The 10,843-nt window shown below is 42.0% G+C and overlaps 2 long non-coding RNA genes across 6 annotated transcripts; one reads left to right on the plus strand and one right to left on the minus strand.

The window, feature by feature from the left end:
• Positions 1–1,244: 1,244 nt before the first annotated feature.
• Positions 1,245–4,383, plus strand: LOC127906478 (uncharacterized). 5 transcript variants are annotated; one of them, XR_008061570.1, is made up of 4 exons: positions 1,245–1,505; positions 1,620–1,695; positions 2,798–3,253; positions 4,258–4,383. It is a non-coding gene; the product is annotated as an uncharacterized LOC127906478 (long non-coding RNA). The 5 variants fall into 5 exon arrangements; XR_008061569.1 differs by having other exon boundaries at positions 4,220–4,345; XR_008061567.1 differs by having other exon boundaries at positions 2,760–3,253; positions 4,182–4,311.
• On the minus strand, positions 1,676–5,169 carry LOC127906479 (uncharacterized). Its single transcript, XR_008061571.1, has 3 exons — positions 5,020–5,169; positions 3,889–4,534; positions 1,676–1,706 (listed from the first exon to the last, which is right to left on the minus strand). It is a non-coding gene; the product is annotated as an uncharacterized LOC127906479 (long non-coding RNA).
• Between the last annotated feature and the right edge of the window lie 5,674 nt (positions 5,170–10,843).

Genomic DNA, 10,843 nt, shown 5'->3' on the forward strand with positions numbered 1-10,843 from the left:
AGAGTGTAGAGGTGACAGGTAACCTAGTGGTTAGAGTGTAGAGGAGGCAGGTAGCCTAGTGGTTAGAGTGTAGAGGTGGCAGGGTAGCCCAGTGGTTAGAGTGTAGAGGCGGCAGGTAGCCTAGTGGTTAGAGTGTAGAGGTGGCAGGTAGCCTAGTGGTTAGAGTGTAGAGGCGGCAGGTAGCCTTGTGGTTAGAGTGTAGAGGTGGCAGGTAGCCTAGTGGTTAGAGTGTAGGGCCGGCAGGTAGCCTAGTGGTTAGAGCGTAGAGGTGGCAGGTAGCCTAGTGGTTAGAGTGTAGAGGTGGCAGGTAGCCTAGTGGTTAGAGTGTAGAGGTGGCAGGTAGTCTAGTGGTTAGAGTGTAGAGGAGGCAGGTAGTCTAGTGGTTAGAGTGTAGAGGAGGCAGGTAGCCTAGTGGTTAGAGTGTAGAGGAGGCAGGTAGCCTAGTGGTTAGAGCGTTGGACTAGTAACCGAAAGGTTGCAAGTTCAAATCCTCCCAAGCTAACAAGGTACAAATCTGTCATTCTGCCCCTGAGAAAGGCAGTTAACCCACTGTTCCTAGGCTGTTATTGTAAATAAGAATTTGCACTTAACTGACTTGCCTAGTTAAATAAAGGTTATATATATATAAGAACAGAAACTACTGAACAGAAACCAGAGTATAGTTATACACTTGTTACTTTTGTCTCTTATTCATATCCATATTTTTTTTAAACTGCATTGTTGGTATTCAGCATTTCACTGTAAGGTCTACTACACCTGTTGTATTCAGCATTTCACAGTGAGGTCTACTACACCTGTTGTATTCAGCATTTCACAGTGAGGTCTACTACACCTGTTGTATTTAGCATTTCACTGTAAGGTCTACTACACCTGTTGCATTCAGAATTTCACTGTGAGGTCTACTACACCTGTTGTATTCAGCATTTCATTGTAAGGTCTACTACACCTGTTGCATTCAGCATTTCACTGTAAGGTCTACTACACCTGTTGTATTCAGCATTTCACTGTGAGGTCTACTACACCTGTTGTATTCAGCATTTCACTGTGAGGTCTACTACACCTGTTGTATTCAGCATTTCACTGTGAGGTCTACTACACCTGTTGTATTCAGCATTTCACTGTAAGGTCTACTACACCTGTTGTATTCAACATTTCACTGTAAGGTCTACTACACCTGTTGTATTCAGCATTTCACTGTGATGTCTACTACACCTGTTGTATTCAGCATTTCACTGTGATGTCTACTACACCTGTTGTATTCAGCATTTCACTGTGAGGTCTACTACACCTGTTGTATTCAGCATTTCACTGTGAGGTCTACTACACCTGTTGTATTCAGCATTTCACTGTGATGTCTACTACACCTGTTGTATTCAGCATTTCACTGTGATGTCTACTACACCTGTTGTATTCAGCATTTCACTGTGAGGTCTACTACACCTGTTGTATTCAGCATTTCACTGTAAGGTCTACTACACCTGTTGTATTCAGCATTTCACTGTAAGGTCTACTACACCTGTTGTATTCAGCATTGCACTGTAAGGTCTACTACACCTGTTGTATACAGCATTTCACTGTGAGGTCTACTACACCTGTTGTATTCAGCATTGCACTGTAAGGTCTACTACACCTGTTGTATTCAGCATTTCACTGTAAGGTCTACTACACCTGTTGTATTCAGCATTTCACTGTTAGGTCTACTACACCTGTTGTATTCAGCATTTCACTGTGATGTCTACTACACCTGTTGTATTCAGCATTTCACTGTGATGTCTACTACACCTGTTGTATTCAGCATTTCACTGTGAGGTCTACTACACCTGTTGCATTCAGCATTTCACTGTGAGGTCTACTACACCTGTTGTATTCAGCATTTCATTGTAAGGTCTACTACACCTGTTGTATTCAGCATTTCACTGTAAGGTCTACTACACCTGTTGTATTAAGCATTTCACTGTGAGGTCTACTACACCTGTTGCATTCAGCATTTCACTGTGAGGTCTACTACACCTGTTGTATTCAGCATTTCACTGTGAGGTCTACTACACCTGTTGCATTCAGCATTTCACTGTGAGGTCTACTACACCTGTTGCATTCAGCATTTCACTGTAAGGTCTACTACACCTGTTGTATTAAGCATTTCACTGTGAGGTCTACTACACCTGTTGCATTCAGCATTTCACTGTGAGGTCTACTACACCTGTTGTATTCAGCATTTCATTGTAAGGTCTACTACACCTGTTGTATTAAGCATTTCACTGTGAGGTCTACTACACCTGTTGCATTCAGCATTTCACTGTGAGGTCTACTACACCTGTTGTATTCAGCATTTCATTGTAAGGTCTACTACACCTGTTGTATTCAGCATTTCATTGTAAGGTCTACTACACCTGTTGTATTCAGCATTTCATTGTAAGGTCTACTACACCTGTTGTATTCAGCATTTCACTGTAAGGTCTACTACACCTGTTGTATTCAGCATTTCACTGTGAGGTCTATTACACCTGTTGTATTCAGCATTTCACTGTGAGGTCTACTACACCTGTTGTATTCAGCATTTCACTGTGAGGTCTACTACACCTGTTGTATTCAGCATTTCACTGTGAGGTCTACTACACCTGTTGTATTCAGCATTTCACTGTGAGGTCTACTACACCTGTTGTATTCAGCATTTCACTGTGAGGTCTACTACACCTGTTGTATTCAGCATTTCACTGTGAGGTCTACTACACCTGTTGTATTCAGCATTGCACTGTAAGGTCTACTACACCTGTTGTATTCAGCATTTCACTGTAAGGTCTACTACACCTGTTGTATTCAGCATTTCACTGTAAGGTCTACTACACCTGTTGTATTCAGCATTTCACTGTAAGGTCTACTACACCTGTTGTATTCAGCATTTCACTGTAAGGTCTACTACACCTGTTGTATTCAGCATTTCACTGTAAGGTCTACTACACCTGTTGTATTCAGCATTTCACTGTAAGGTCTACTACACCTGTTGTATTCAGCATTTCACTGTAAGGTCTACTACACATGTTGTATTCAGCATTTCACTGTGAGGTCTACTACACCTGTTGTATTCAGCATTTCACTGTAAGGTCTACTACACCTGTTGTATTCAGCATTTCACTGTAAGGTCTACTACACCTGTTGTACTCAGCATTTCACTGTAAGGTCTACTACACCTGTTGTATTCAGCATTTCACTGTGAGGTCTACTACACCTGTTGTACTCAGCATTTCACTGTGAGGTCTACTACACCTGTTGTATTCAGCATTTCACTGTAAGGTCTACTACACCTGTTGTATTTAGCATTTCACTGTAAGGTCTACTACACCTGTTGTATTCAGCATTTCATTGTAAGGTCTACTACACCTGTTGTATTCAGCATTTCATTGTAAGGTCTACTACACCTGTTGTATTCAGCATTTCATTGTAAGGTCTACTACACCTGTTGTATTCAGCATTTCACTGTAAGGTCTTCTACACCTGTTGTATTCAGCATTTCACTGTAAGGTCTACTACACCTGTTGTATTCAGCATTTCACTGTAAGGTCTACTACACCTGTTGTATTCAGCATTTCACTGTGAGGTCTTCTACACCTGTTGTATTCAGCATTTCACTGTGAGGTCTACTACACCTGTTGTATTCAGCATTTCACTGTGAGGTCTTCTACACCTGTTGTATTCTACACCTGTTGTATTCAGCATTTCACTGTGAGGTCTTCTACACCTGTTGTATTCAGCATTTCACTGTAAGGTCTACTACACCTGTTGTATTCAGCATTTCACGGTAAGGTCTACTACACCTGTTGTATTCAGCATTTCACTGTGAGGTCTACTACACCTGTTGTATTCAGCATTTCACTGTCCGGTCTACTACACCTGCTGTATTCAGCATTTCACTGTAAGGTCTACTACACCTGTTGTATTCAGCATTTCACTGTAAGGTCTACTACACCTGTTGTATTCAGCATTTCACTGTAAGGTCTACTACACCTGTTGTATTCAGCATTTCACTGTGAGGTCTACTACACCTGTTGTATTCAGCATTTCACTGTAAGGTCTACTATACCTGTTGTATTCAGCATTTCACTGTAAGGTCTACTACACCTGTTGTATTCAGCATTTCACTGTAAGGTCTACTACACCTGTTGTATTCAGCATTTCACTGTAAGGTCTACTACACCTGTTGTATTCAGCATTTCACTGTGAGGTCTACTACACCTGTTGTATTCAGCATTTCACTGTGAGGTCTACTACACCTGTTGTATTCAGCATTTCACTGTGAGGTCTACTACACCTGTTGTATTCAGCATTTCACTGTGAGGTCTACTACACCTGTTGTATTCAGCATTTCACTGTGAGGTCTACTACACCTGTTGTATTCAGCATTTCACTGTGAGGTCTACTACACCTGTTGTATTCAGCATTTCACTGTAAGGTCTACTACACCTGTTGTATTCAGCATTTCACTGTAAGGTCTACTACACCTGTTGTATTCAGCATTTCACTGTAAGGTCTACTATACCTGTTGTATTCAGCATTTCACTGTAAGGTCTACTACACCTGTTGTATTCAGCATTTCACTGTGAGGTCTACTACACCTGTTGTATTCAGCATTTCACTGTGAGGTCTACTACACCTGTTGTATTCAGCATTTCACATCTATACCTGTTGTATTCAGCATTTCACTGTGAGGTCTACTACACCTGTTGTATTCAGCATTTCACTGTAAGATCTACTACACCTGTTGTATTCAGCATTTCACTGTAAGGTCTACTACACCTGTTGTATTCAGCATTTCACTGTAAGGTCTACTACACCTGTTGTATTCAGCATTTCACTGTAAGGTCTACTACACCTGTTGTATTCAGCATTTCACTGTAAGATCTACTACACCTGTTGTATTCAGCATTTCACTGTGAGGTCTTCTACACCTGTTGTATTCAGTATTTCACTGTAAGGTCTACTACACCTGTTGTATTCAGTATTTCACTGTAAGGTCTACTACACCTGTTGTATTCAGCATTTCACTGTAAGGTCTACTACACCTGTTGTATTCAGCATTTCACTGTAAGGTCTACTACACCTGTTGTATTCAGCATTTCACTGTAAGGTCTACTATACCTGTTGTATTCAGCATTTCACTGTAAGGTCTACTACACCTGTTGTATTCAGCATTTCACTGTGAGGTCTACTACACCTGTTGTATTCAGCATTTCACTGTGAGGTCTACTACACCTGTTGTATTCAGCATTTCACTGTAAGGTCTACTACACCTGTTGTATTCAGCATTTCACTGTAAGGTCTACTACACCTGTTGTATTCAGCATTTCACTGTAAGGTCTACTACACCTGTTGTATTCAGCATTTCACTGTGAGGTCTTCTACACCTGTTGTATTCAGTATTTCACTGTAAGGTCTACTACACCTGTTGTATTCAGTATTTCACTGTAAGGTCTACTACACCTGTTGTATTCAGCATTTCACTGTAAGGTCTACTACACCTGTTGTATTCAGCATTTCACTGTAAGGTCTACTACACCTGTTGTATTCAGCATTTCACTTCTATACCAGTTGTATTCGGCGCACGTGACTAATACAATTTGATTTTGATTAGTTTCGTCACTTAGTGTTACTGAAGTCGCCACAGGTTCCCGCCCTAAAAGGAACCAAGGTCGTTTTAGGCCAATAGGGAGCCACACTGATCAACGACAAGCCCTCCCGACGCACCCTGTTCAGCGTCCACAGGGGGAAATGCGTAAAGGAAGGTTCAACTGGTGAGAGATAACATCCGTTCCCAACGGTCCCTTATCAAGAAAAACAGCCGAACGTTTGTTTCTATGCAAATGTTGCAACTCTTCAGCCATTCCTGGACCTGCGACCAAAAACGAGCTACATGTGGACAATAACCCCAAAAAGATTTAATGACTCGGCCTCCTCACAGCAGAATCTGCTGAGCTGGGAAGATTGTACCGCCCATATATATAACATTCAAGAAAATCAGCCGAACATGTCCTATATCTGGGAGACCACCCAGCCTCCTCTCCTGAAAGCTGGGGGCCTCTCCCTGGACAGCAGAATCCACACCCGTGCTGAGGTGCCAATGGAGATACATTGCCAAGAGCAAGGTGAAATACTCCTCCGCAGTAGGGAGCGAGACAAAGATAGGGGGAGCAAGGTGAAATACTCCTCCGCAGTAGGGAGCGAGACAAAGATAGGGGGAGCAAGGTGAAATACTCCTCCGCAGTAGGGAGCGAGACAAAGATAGGGGGAGCAAGGTGAAATACTCCTCCGCAGTAGGGAGCGAGACAAAGATAGGGGGAGCAAGGTGAAATACTCCTCCGCAGTAGGGAGCGAGACAAAGATAGGGGGAGCAAGGTGAAATACTCCTCCGCAGTAGGGAGCGAGACAAAGATAGGGGGAGCAAGGTGAAATACTCCTCCGCAGTAGGGAGCGAGACAAAGATAGGGGGAGCAAGGTGAAATACTCCTCCGCAGTAGGGAGCGAGACAAAGATAGGGGGAGCAAGGTGAAATACTCCTCCGCAGTAGGGAGCGAGACAAAGATAGGGGGAGCAAGGTGAAATACTCCTCCGCAGTAGGGAGCGAGACAAAGATAGGGGGGGAGCAAGGTGAAATACTCCTCCGCAGTAGGGAGCGAGACAAAGATAGGGGCGGGAGCAAGGTGAAATACTCCTCCGCAGTAGGGAGCGAGACAAAGATAGGGGGGAGCAAATTATTGTTATATTATTGATAGACTATGGCTTTTCAAATCAGCCAGTGTTGCTATCTGCAGCGTTTGTTTCTATGCAAATGTTGCAACTCTTCAGCCATTCCTGGACCTGCGACCAAAAACGAGCTACATGTGGACAATACCCCCAAAAAAGATTTAATGACTCGGCCTCCTCACAGCAGAATCTGCTGAGCTGGGAAGATTGTACCGCCCATATATATAACATTCTATCGGTTGCAAGATTTGTCTTTAGTATTTAAATTTAAAAATTCTAAGTTTGGAATCCGGCGTTGTTTTGCGTATCAATTCATAAACCATGTGCCATGGAATACTGCAATTAGTTGTTTGTAATTTTGGGTAGAGCAGACATTTCCATATGTCTGTGTTAGTTTCATGTTTTCATAACTCCACCAGTCCTATTTATAATATCATTCACTAAAATTGTTATTTAATATATATATATTTGAATTTTTTTAACCACAATATTTGTTGTATTTTTCTTCTGTCTTTTCAGGTGGATTAAACTGACATTGCAACCAACTTTCTAAGGCTTGTTTAATTAAAAAAATAACGATATTTTCGAGATTGTTTTCTTTTCAAACATCTGAAACTGAGCAGGTTGTAATCTGAAGGGAAAAAGGCCATTCTTGAACAGGATGAGAAGTTCCTATCAATTTACTAGAGAACCAGTTTGGATTTAAGTATAACTTTTGTTTGACTGATGCCTTTAGTGAGACATCTAATGCTTTAATATTTAATAATTTCTGCCCTCCGAATTCATATTCGTTATATAAACAGACCCTTTTAATTTTGTCTGGCTTGCCGTTCCAAATCAAATTTAATATTGTTTGTTCATATAATTTAAAAAGCAGGTCACAAGGTGTAGTCAAAACGATAAGCAAATATGTAAAGTGTGACATGACTAAAGAGTTAATCAGGGTTCTAGATCCTCTAAGAGGTCATGGAGGGATTCTACTTGTGGTTTTAAAAGAAAACATGAATCGTCAGCGTACAATGACACCTTTGTTTTTAAGCCACGATTTCTGATCCCTTAATATTATTGTTGGATCTCATTTTAACAGCTAACATTTCCATGGCAATAATAAATAGATATGCCGATAGTGGACAACCTTGTTTTACTCCTCTAGAGAGTTTAAAAACTTTCTGATATGAAGCCATTATTTAATATTTTACACCTAGGGATACTATACATAACTTTAACCTATTTCATAAGAGATTCCCCAAAATGTTTATATTTTATGCATTTATATACAAACTCCAGTCGTAAAGCCTTTTCAAAATCAACTATGAAAACCAGGCCTGGTGTACCCGATATTTCATACTATTCTATTGTTTCCAGAACTTGTCTTATAGTATCTCCAATGTATCATCCATGTAAAAAAACCTGTCTGATTAGGATGAATAATATCTGACAATACTTTTTGTAATTCAATGCTCCAAGCATTTTGCCAGGATTTTTGCATCACAACACTGAAGTGTAAGAGGGTCTCCAATTTTTTTAACGGACTGGATCTTTATATGTACCATTTGGGTCCTATTTCAGTAATAGTGATATCAGACCTTCTTGTTGCGTGTCCGATAATCTACCATTTATATAGGAGTGGTTAAAACATGCTAATAATGATCCTCTGAGTATAGCAAAAAAACGTTTGGTATACCTCCACTGGTATGCCATCCAGCCCTGGAGTTTGGTATACTTCCACTGGTATGTCATCCAGCCCTGGAGTTTGGTATACTTCCACTGGTATGTCATCCAGCCCTGGAGTTAGGTATACCTCCACTGGTATGCCATCCAGGCCTGGAGTTTGGTATACCTCCACTGGTATGCCACCCAGGCCTGGAGTTTGGTATACCTCCACTGGTATGCCATCCAGCCCTGGAGTTTGGTATACCTCCACTGGTATGTCATCCATCCCTGGAGTTTGGTATACCTCCACTGGTATGCCATCCAGCCCTGGAGTTAGGTATACTTCCCTGGTCCTGTAGCTCAGTTGGTAGAGCATTGCGCTTGTAACGCCAGGGTAGTGGGTTCGATCCCGGGACCACCCATACGTAGAATGTATGCACACATGACTGTAAGTCGCTTTGGATAAAAGCGTCTGCTAAATGGCATATATTATTATATATATTATCCATCCCTGGAGTTTGGTATACCTCCCCTGGTATGCCATCCAGGCCTGGAGTTTGGTATACCTCCACTGGTATGTCATCCATCCCTGGAGTTTGGTATACCTCCTCTGGTATGTCATCCAGCCCTGGAGTTAGGTATACCTCCACTGGTATGCCATCCAGCCCTGGAGTTAGGTATACTTCCCCTGGTATGCCATCCAGCCCTGGAGTTAGGTATACTTCCCCTGGTATGCCATCCAGCCCTGGAGTTAGGTATACTTCCCCTGGTATGCCATCCAGGCCTGGAGTTAGGTATACTTCCCCTGGTATGCCATCCAGGCCTGGAGTTAGGTATACTTCCCCTGGTATGCCATCCAGCCCTGGAGTTAGGTATACTTCCCCTGGTATGTCATCCAGCCCTGGAGTTTGGTATACCTCCACTGGTATGTCATCCATCCCTGGAGTTTGGTATACCTCCACTGGTATGCCATCCAGCCCTGGAGTTAGGTATACTTCCACTGGTATGCCATCCAGCCCTGGAGTTAGGTATACCTCCACTGGTATGTCATCCAGCCCTGGAGTTAGGTATACTTCCCCTGGTATGTCATCCAGCCCTGGAGTTAGGTATACCTCCACTGGTATGCCATCCAGCCCTGGAGTTAGGTATACTTCCACTGGTATGTCATCCAGGCCTGGAGTTTGGTATACCTCCACTGGTATGCCATCCAGCCCTGGAGTTTGGTATACTTCCACTGGTATGCCATCCAGCCCTGGAGTTAGGTATACTTCCACTGGTATGTCATCAAGGCCTGGAGTTTGGTATACTTCCACTGGTATGTCATCCATCCCTGGAGTTTGGTATACCTCCACTGGTATGTCATCCATCCCTGGAGTTTGGTATACCTCCACTGGTATGTCATCCATCCCTGGAGTTTGGTATACCTCCACTGGTATGTCATCCATCCCTGGAGTTTGGTATACCTCCTCTGGTATGTCATCCAGCCCTGGAGTTAGGTATACCTCCACTGGTATGCCATCCAGCCCTGGAGTTAGGTATACTTCCCTGGTATGCCATCCAGCCCTGGAGTTAGGTATACTTCCCCTGGTATGCCATCCAGCCCTGGAGTTAGGTATACTTCCCCTGGTATGCCATCCAGCCCTGGAGTTAGGTATACTTCCCCTGGTATGCCATCCAGGCCTGGAGTTAGGTATACTTCCCCTGGTATGCCATCCAGGCCTGGAGTTTTCCCAGCCTTAAAGGGTTAAAAGGCATCAGGAAATTCCTCCTCTGTAATTCGACCTTCACATGAGTCTTTCTGTACAGATGTTCATTTTACATTATTATTAGGGAACAAAATCCATACAATTAGTTTCAGTTAGTGGAGATGGAGGAGCCTGAAATAGAAACATATTCTTAGAGTACTTTACTTCCTCTTTCAAAATATCATTTGGTGAATCATGCGTGACTCCATCATTTGTAACAAGTTTCAATACTTTTTTTGGGTAGCATTTCTATATTGAAGATTGAAAAATAATTTGGTGCATTTTTCCCCATATTCCATCCAGTTCGCTTTATTTTTTATAATATATTACCCTGGATCTTTCTGGAATAATTTCCTCCATTTCTTTTTGTATTTCCTCCAACTTATTCTGTGCCTCTACAGTACAGCTTTTATTGCTATCTAACTGTACTGTTAGTCCTTCAATTCCCTTTGTTAATATGGACTCTTTTGATCTAAATTGCTTTTGTTTTATAGATGACGACTGAATTGTTTGGCCTCTAAAGGCACATTTAAAGTGTTCAATACAATAAGAGAATCAGCTGTACCTATGTTATGTCTAAAAAAGTCTGTTATAAATTATTCTGTCCTAGTTCTAAACAATTTATCATCTAGTAGCCTTTGATTAAATTTCCAATATCCTCGCCCACATGGAAATTCTGTAAGAGTAATATATATGCCAATTATGTGAAG

This window comes from Oncorhynchus keta, chromosome 12 (genome assembly GCF_023373465.1).
Source record: "Oncorhynchus keta strain PuntledgeMale-10-30-2019 chromosome 12, Oket_V2, whole genome shotgun sequence".
NCBI lineage: Eukaryota > Metazoa > Chordata > Actinopteri > Salmoniformes > Salmonidae > Oncorhynchus > Oncorhynchus keta.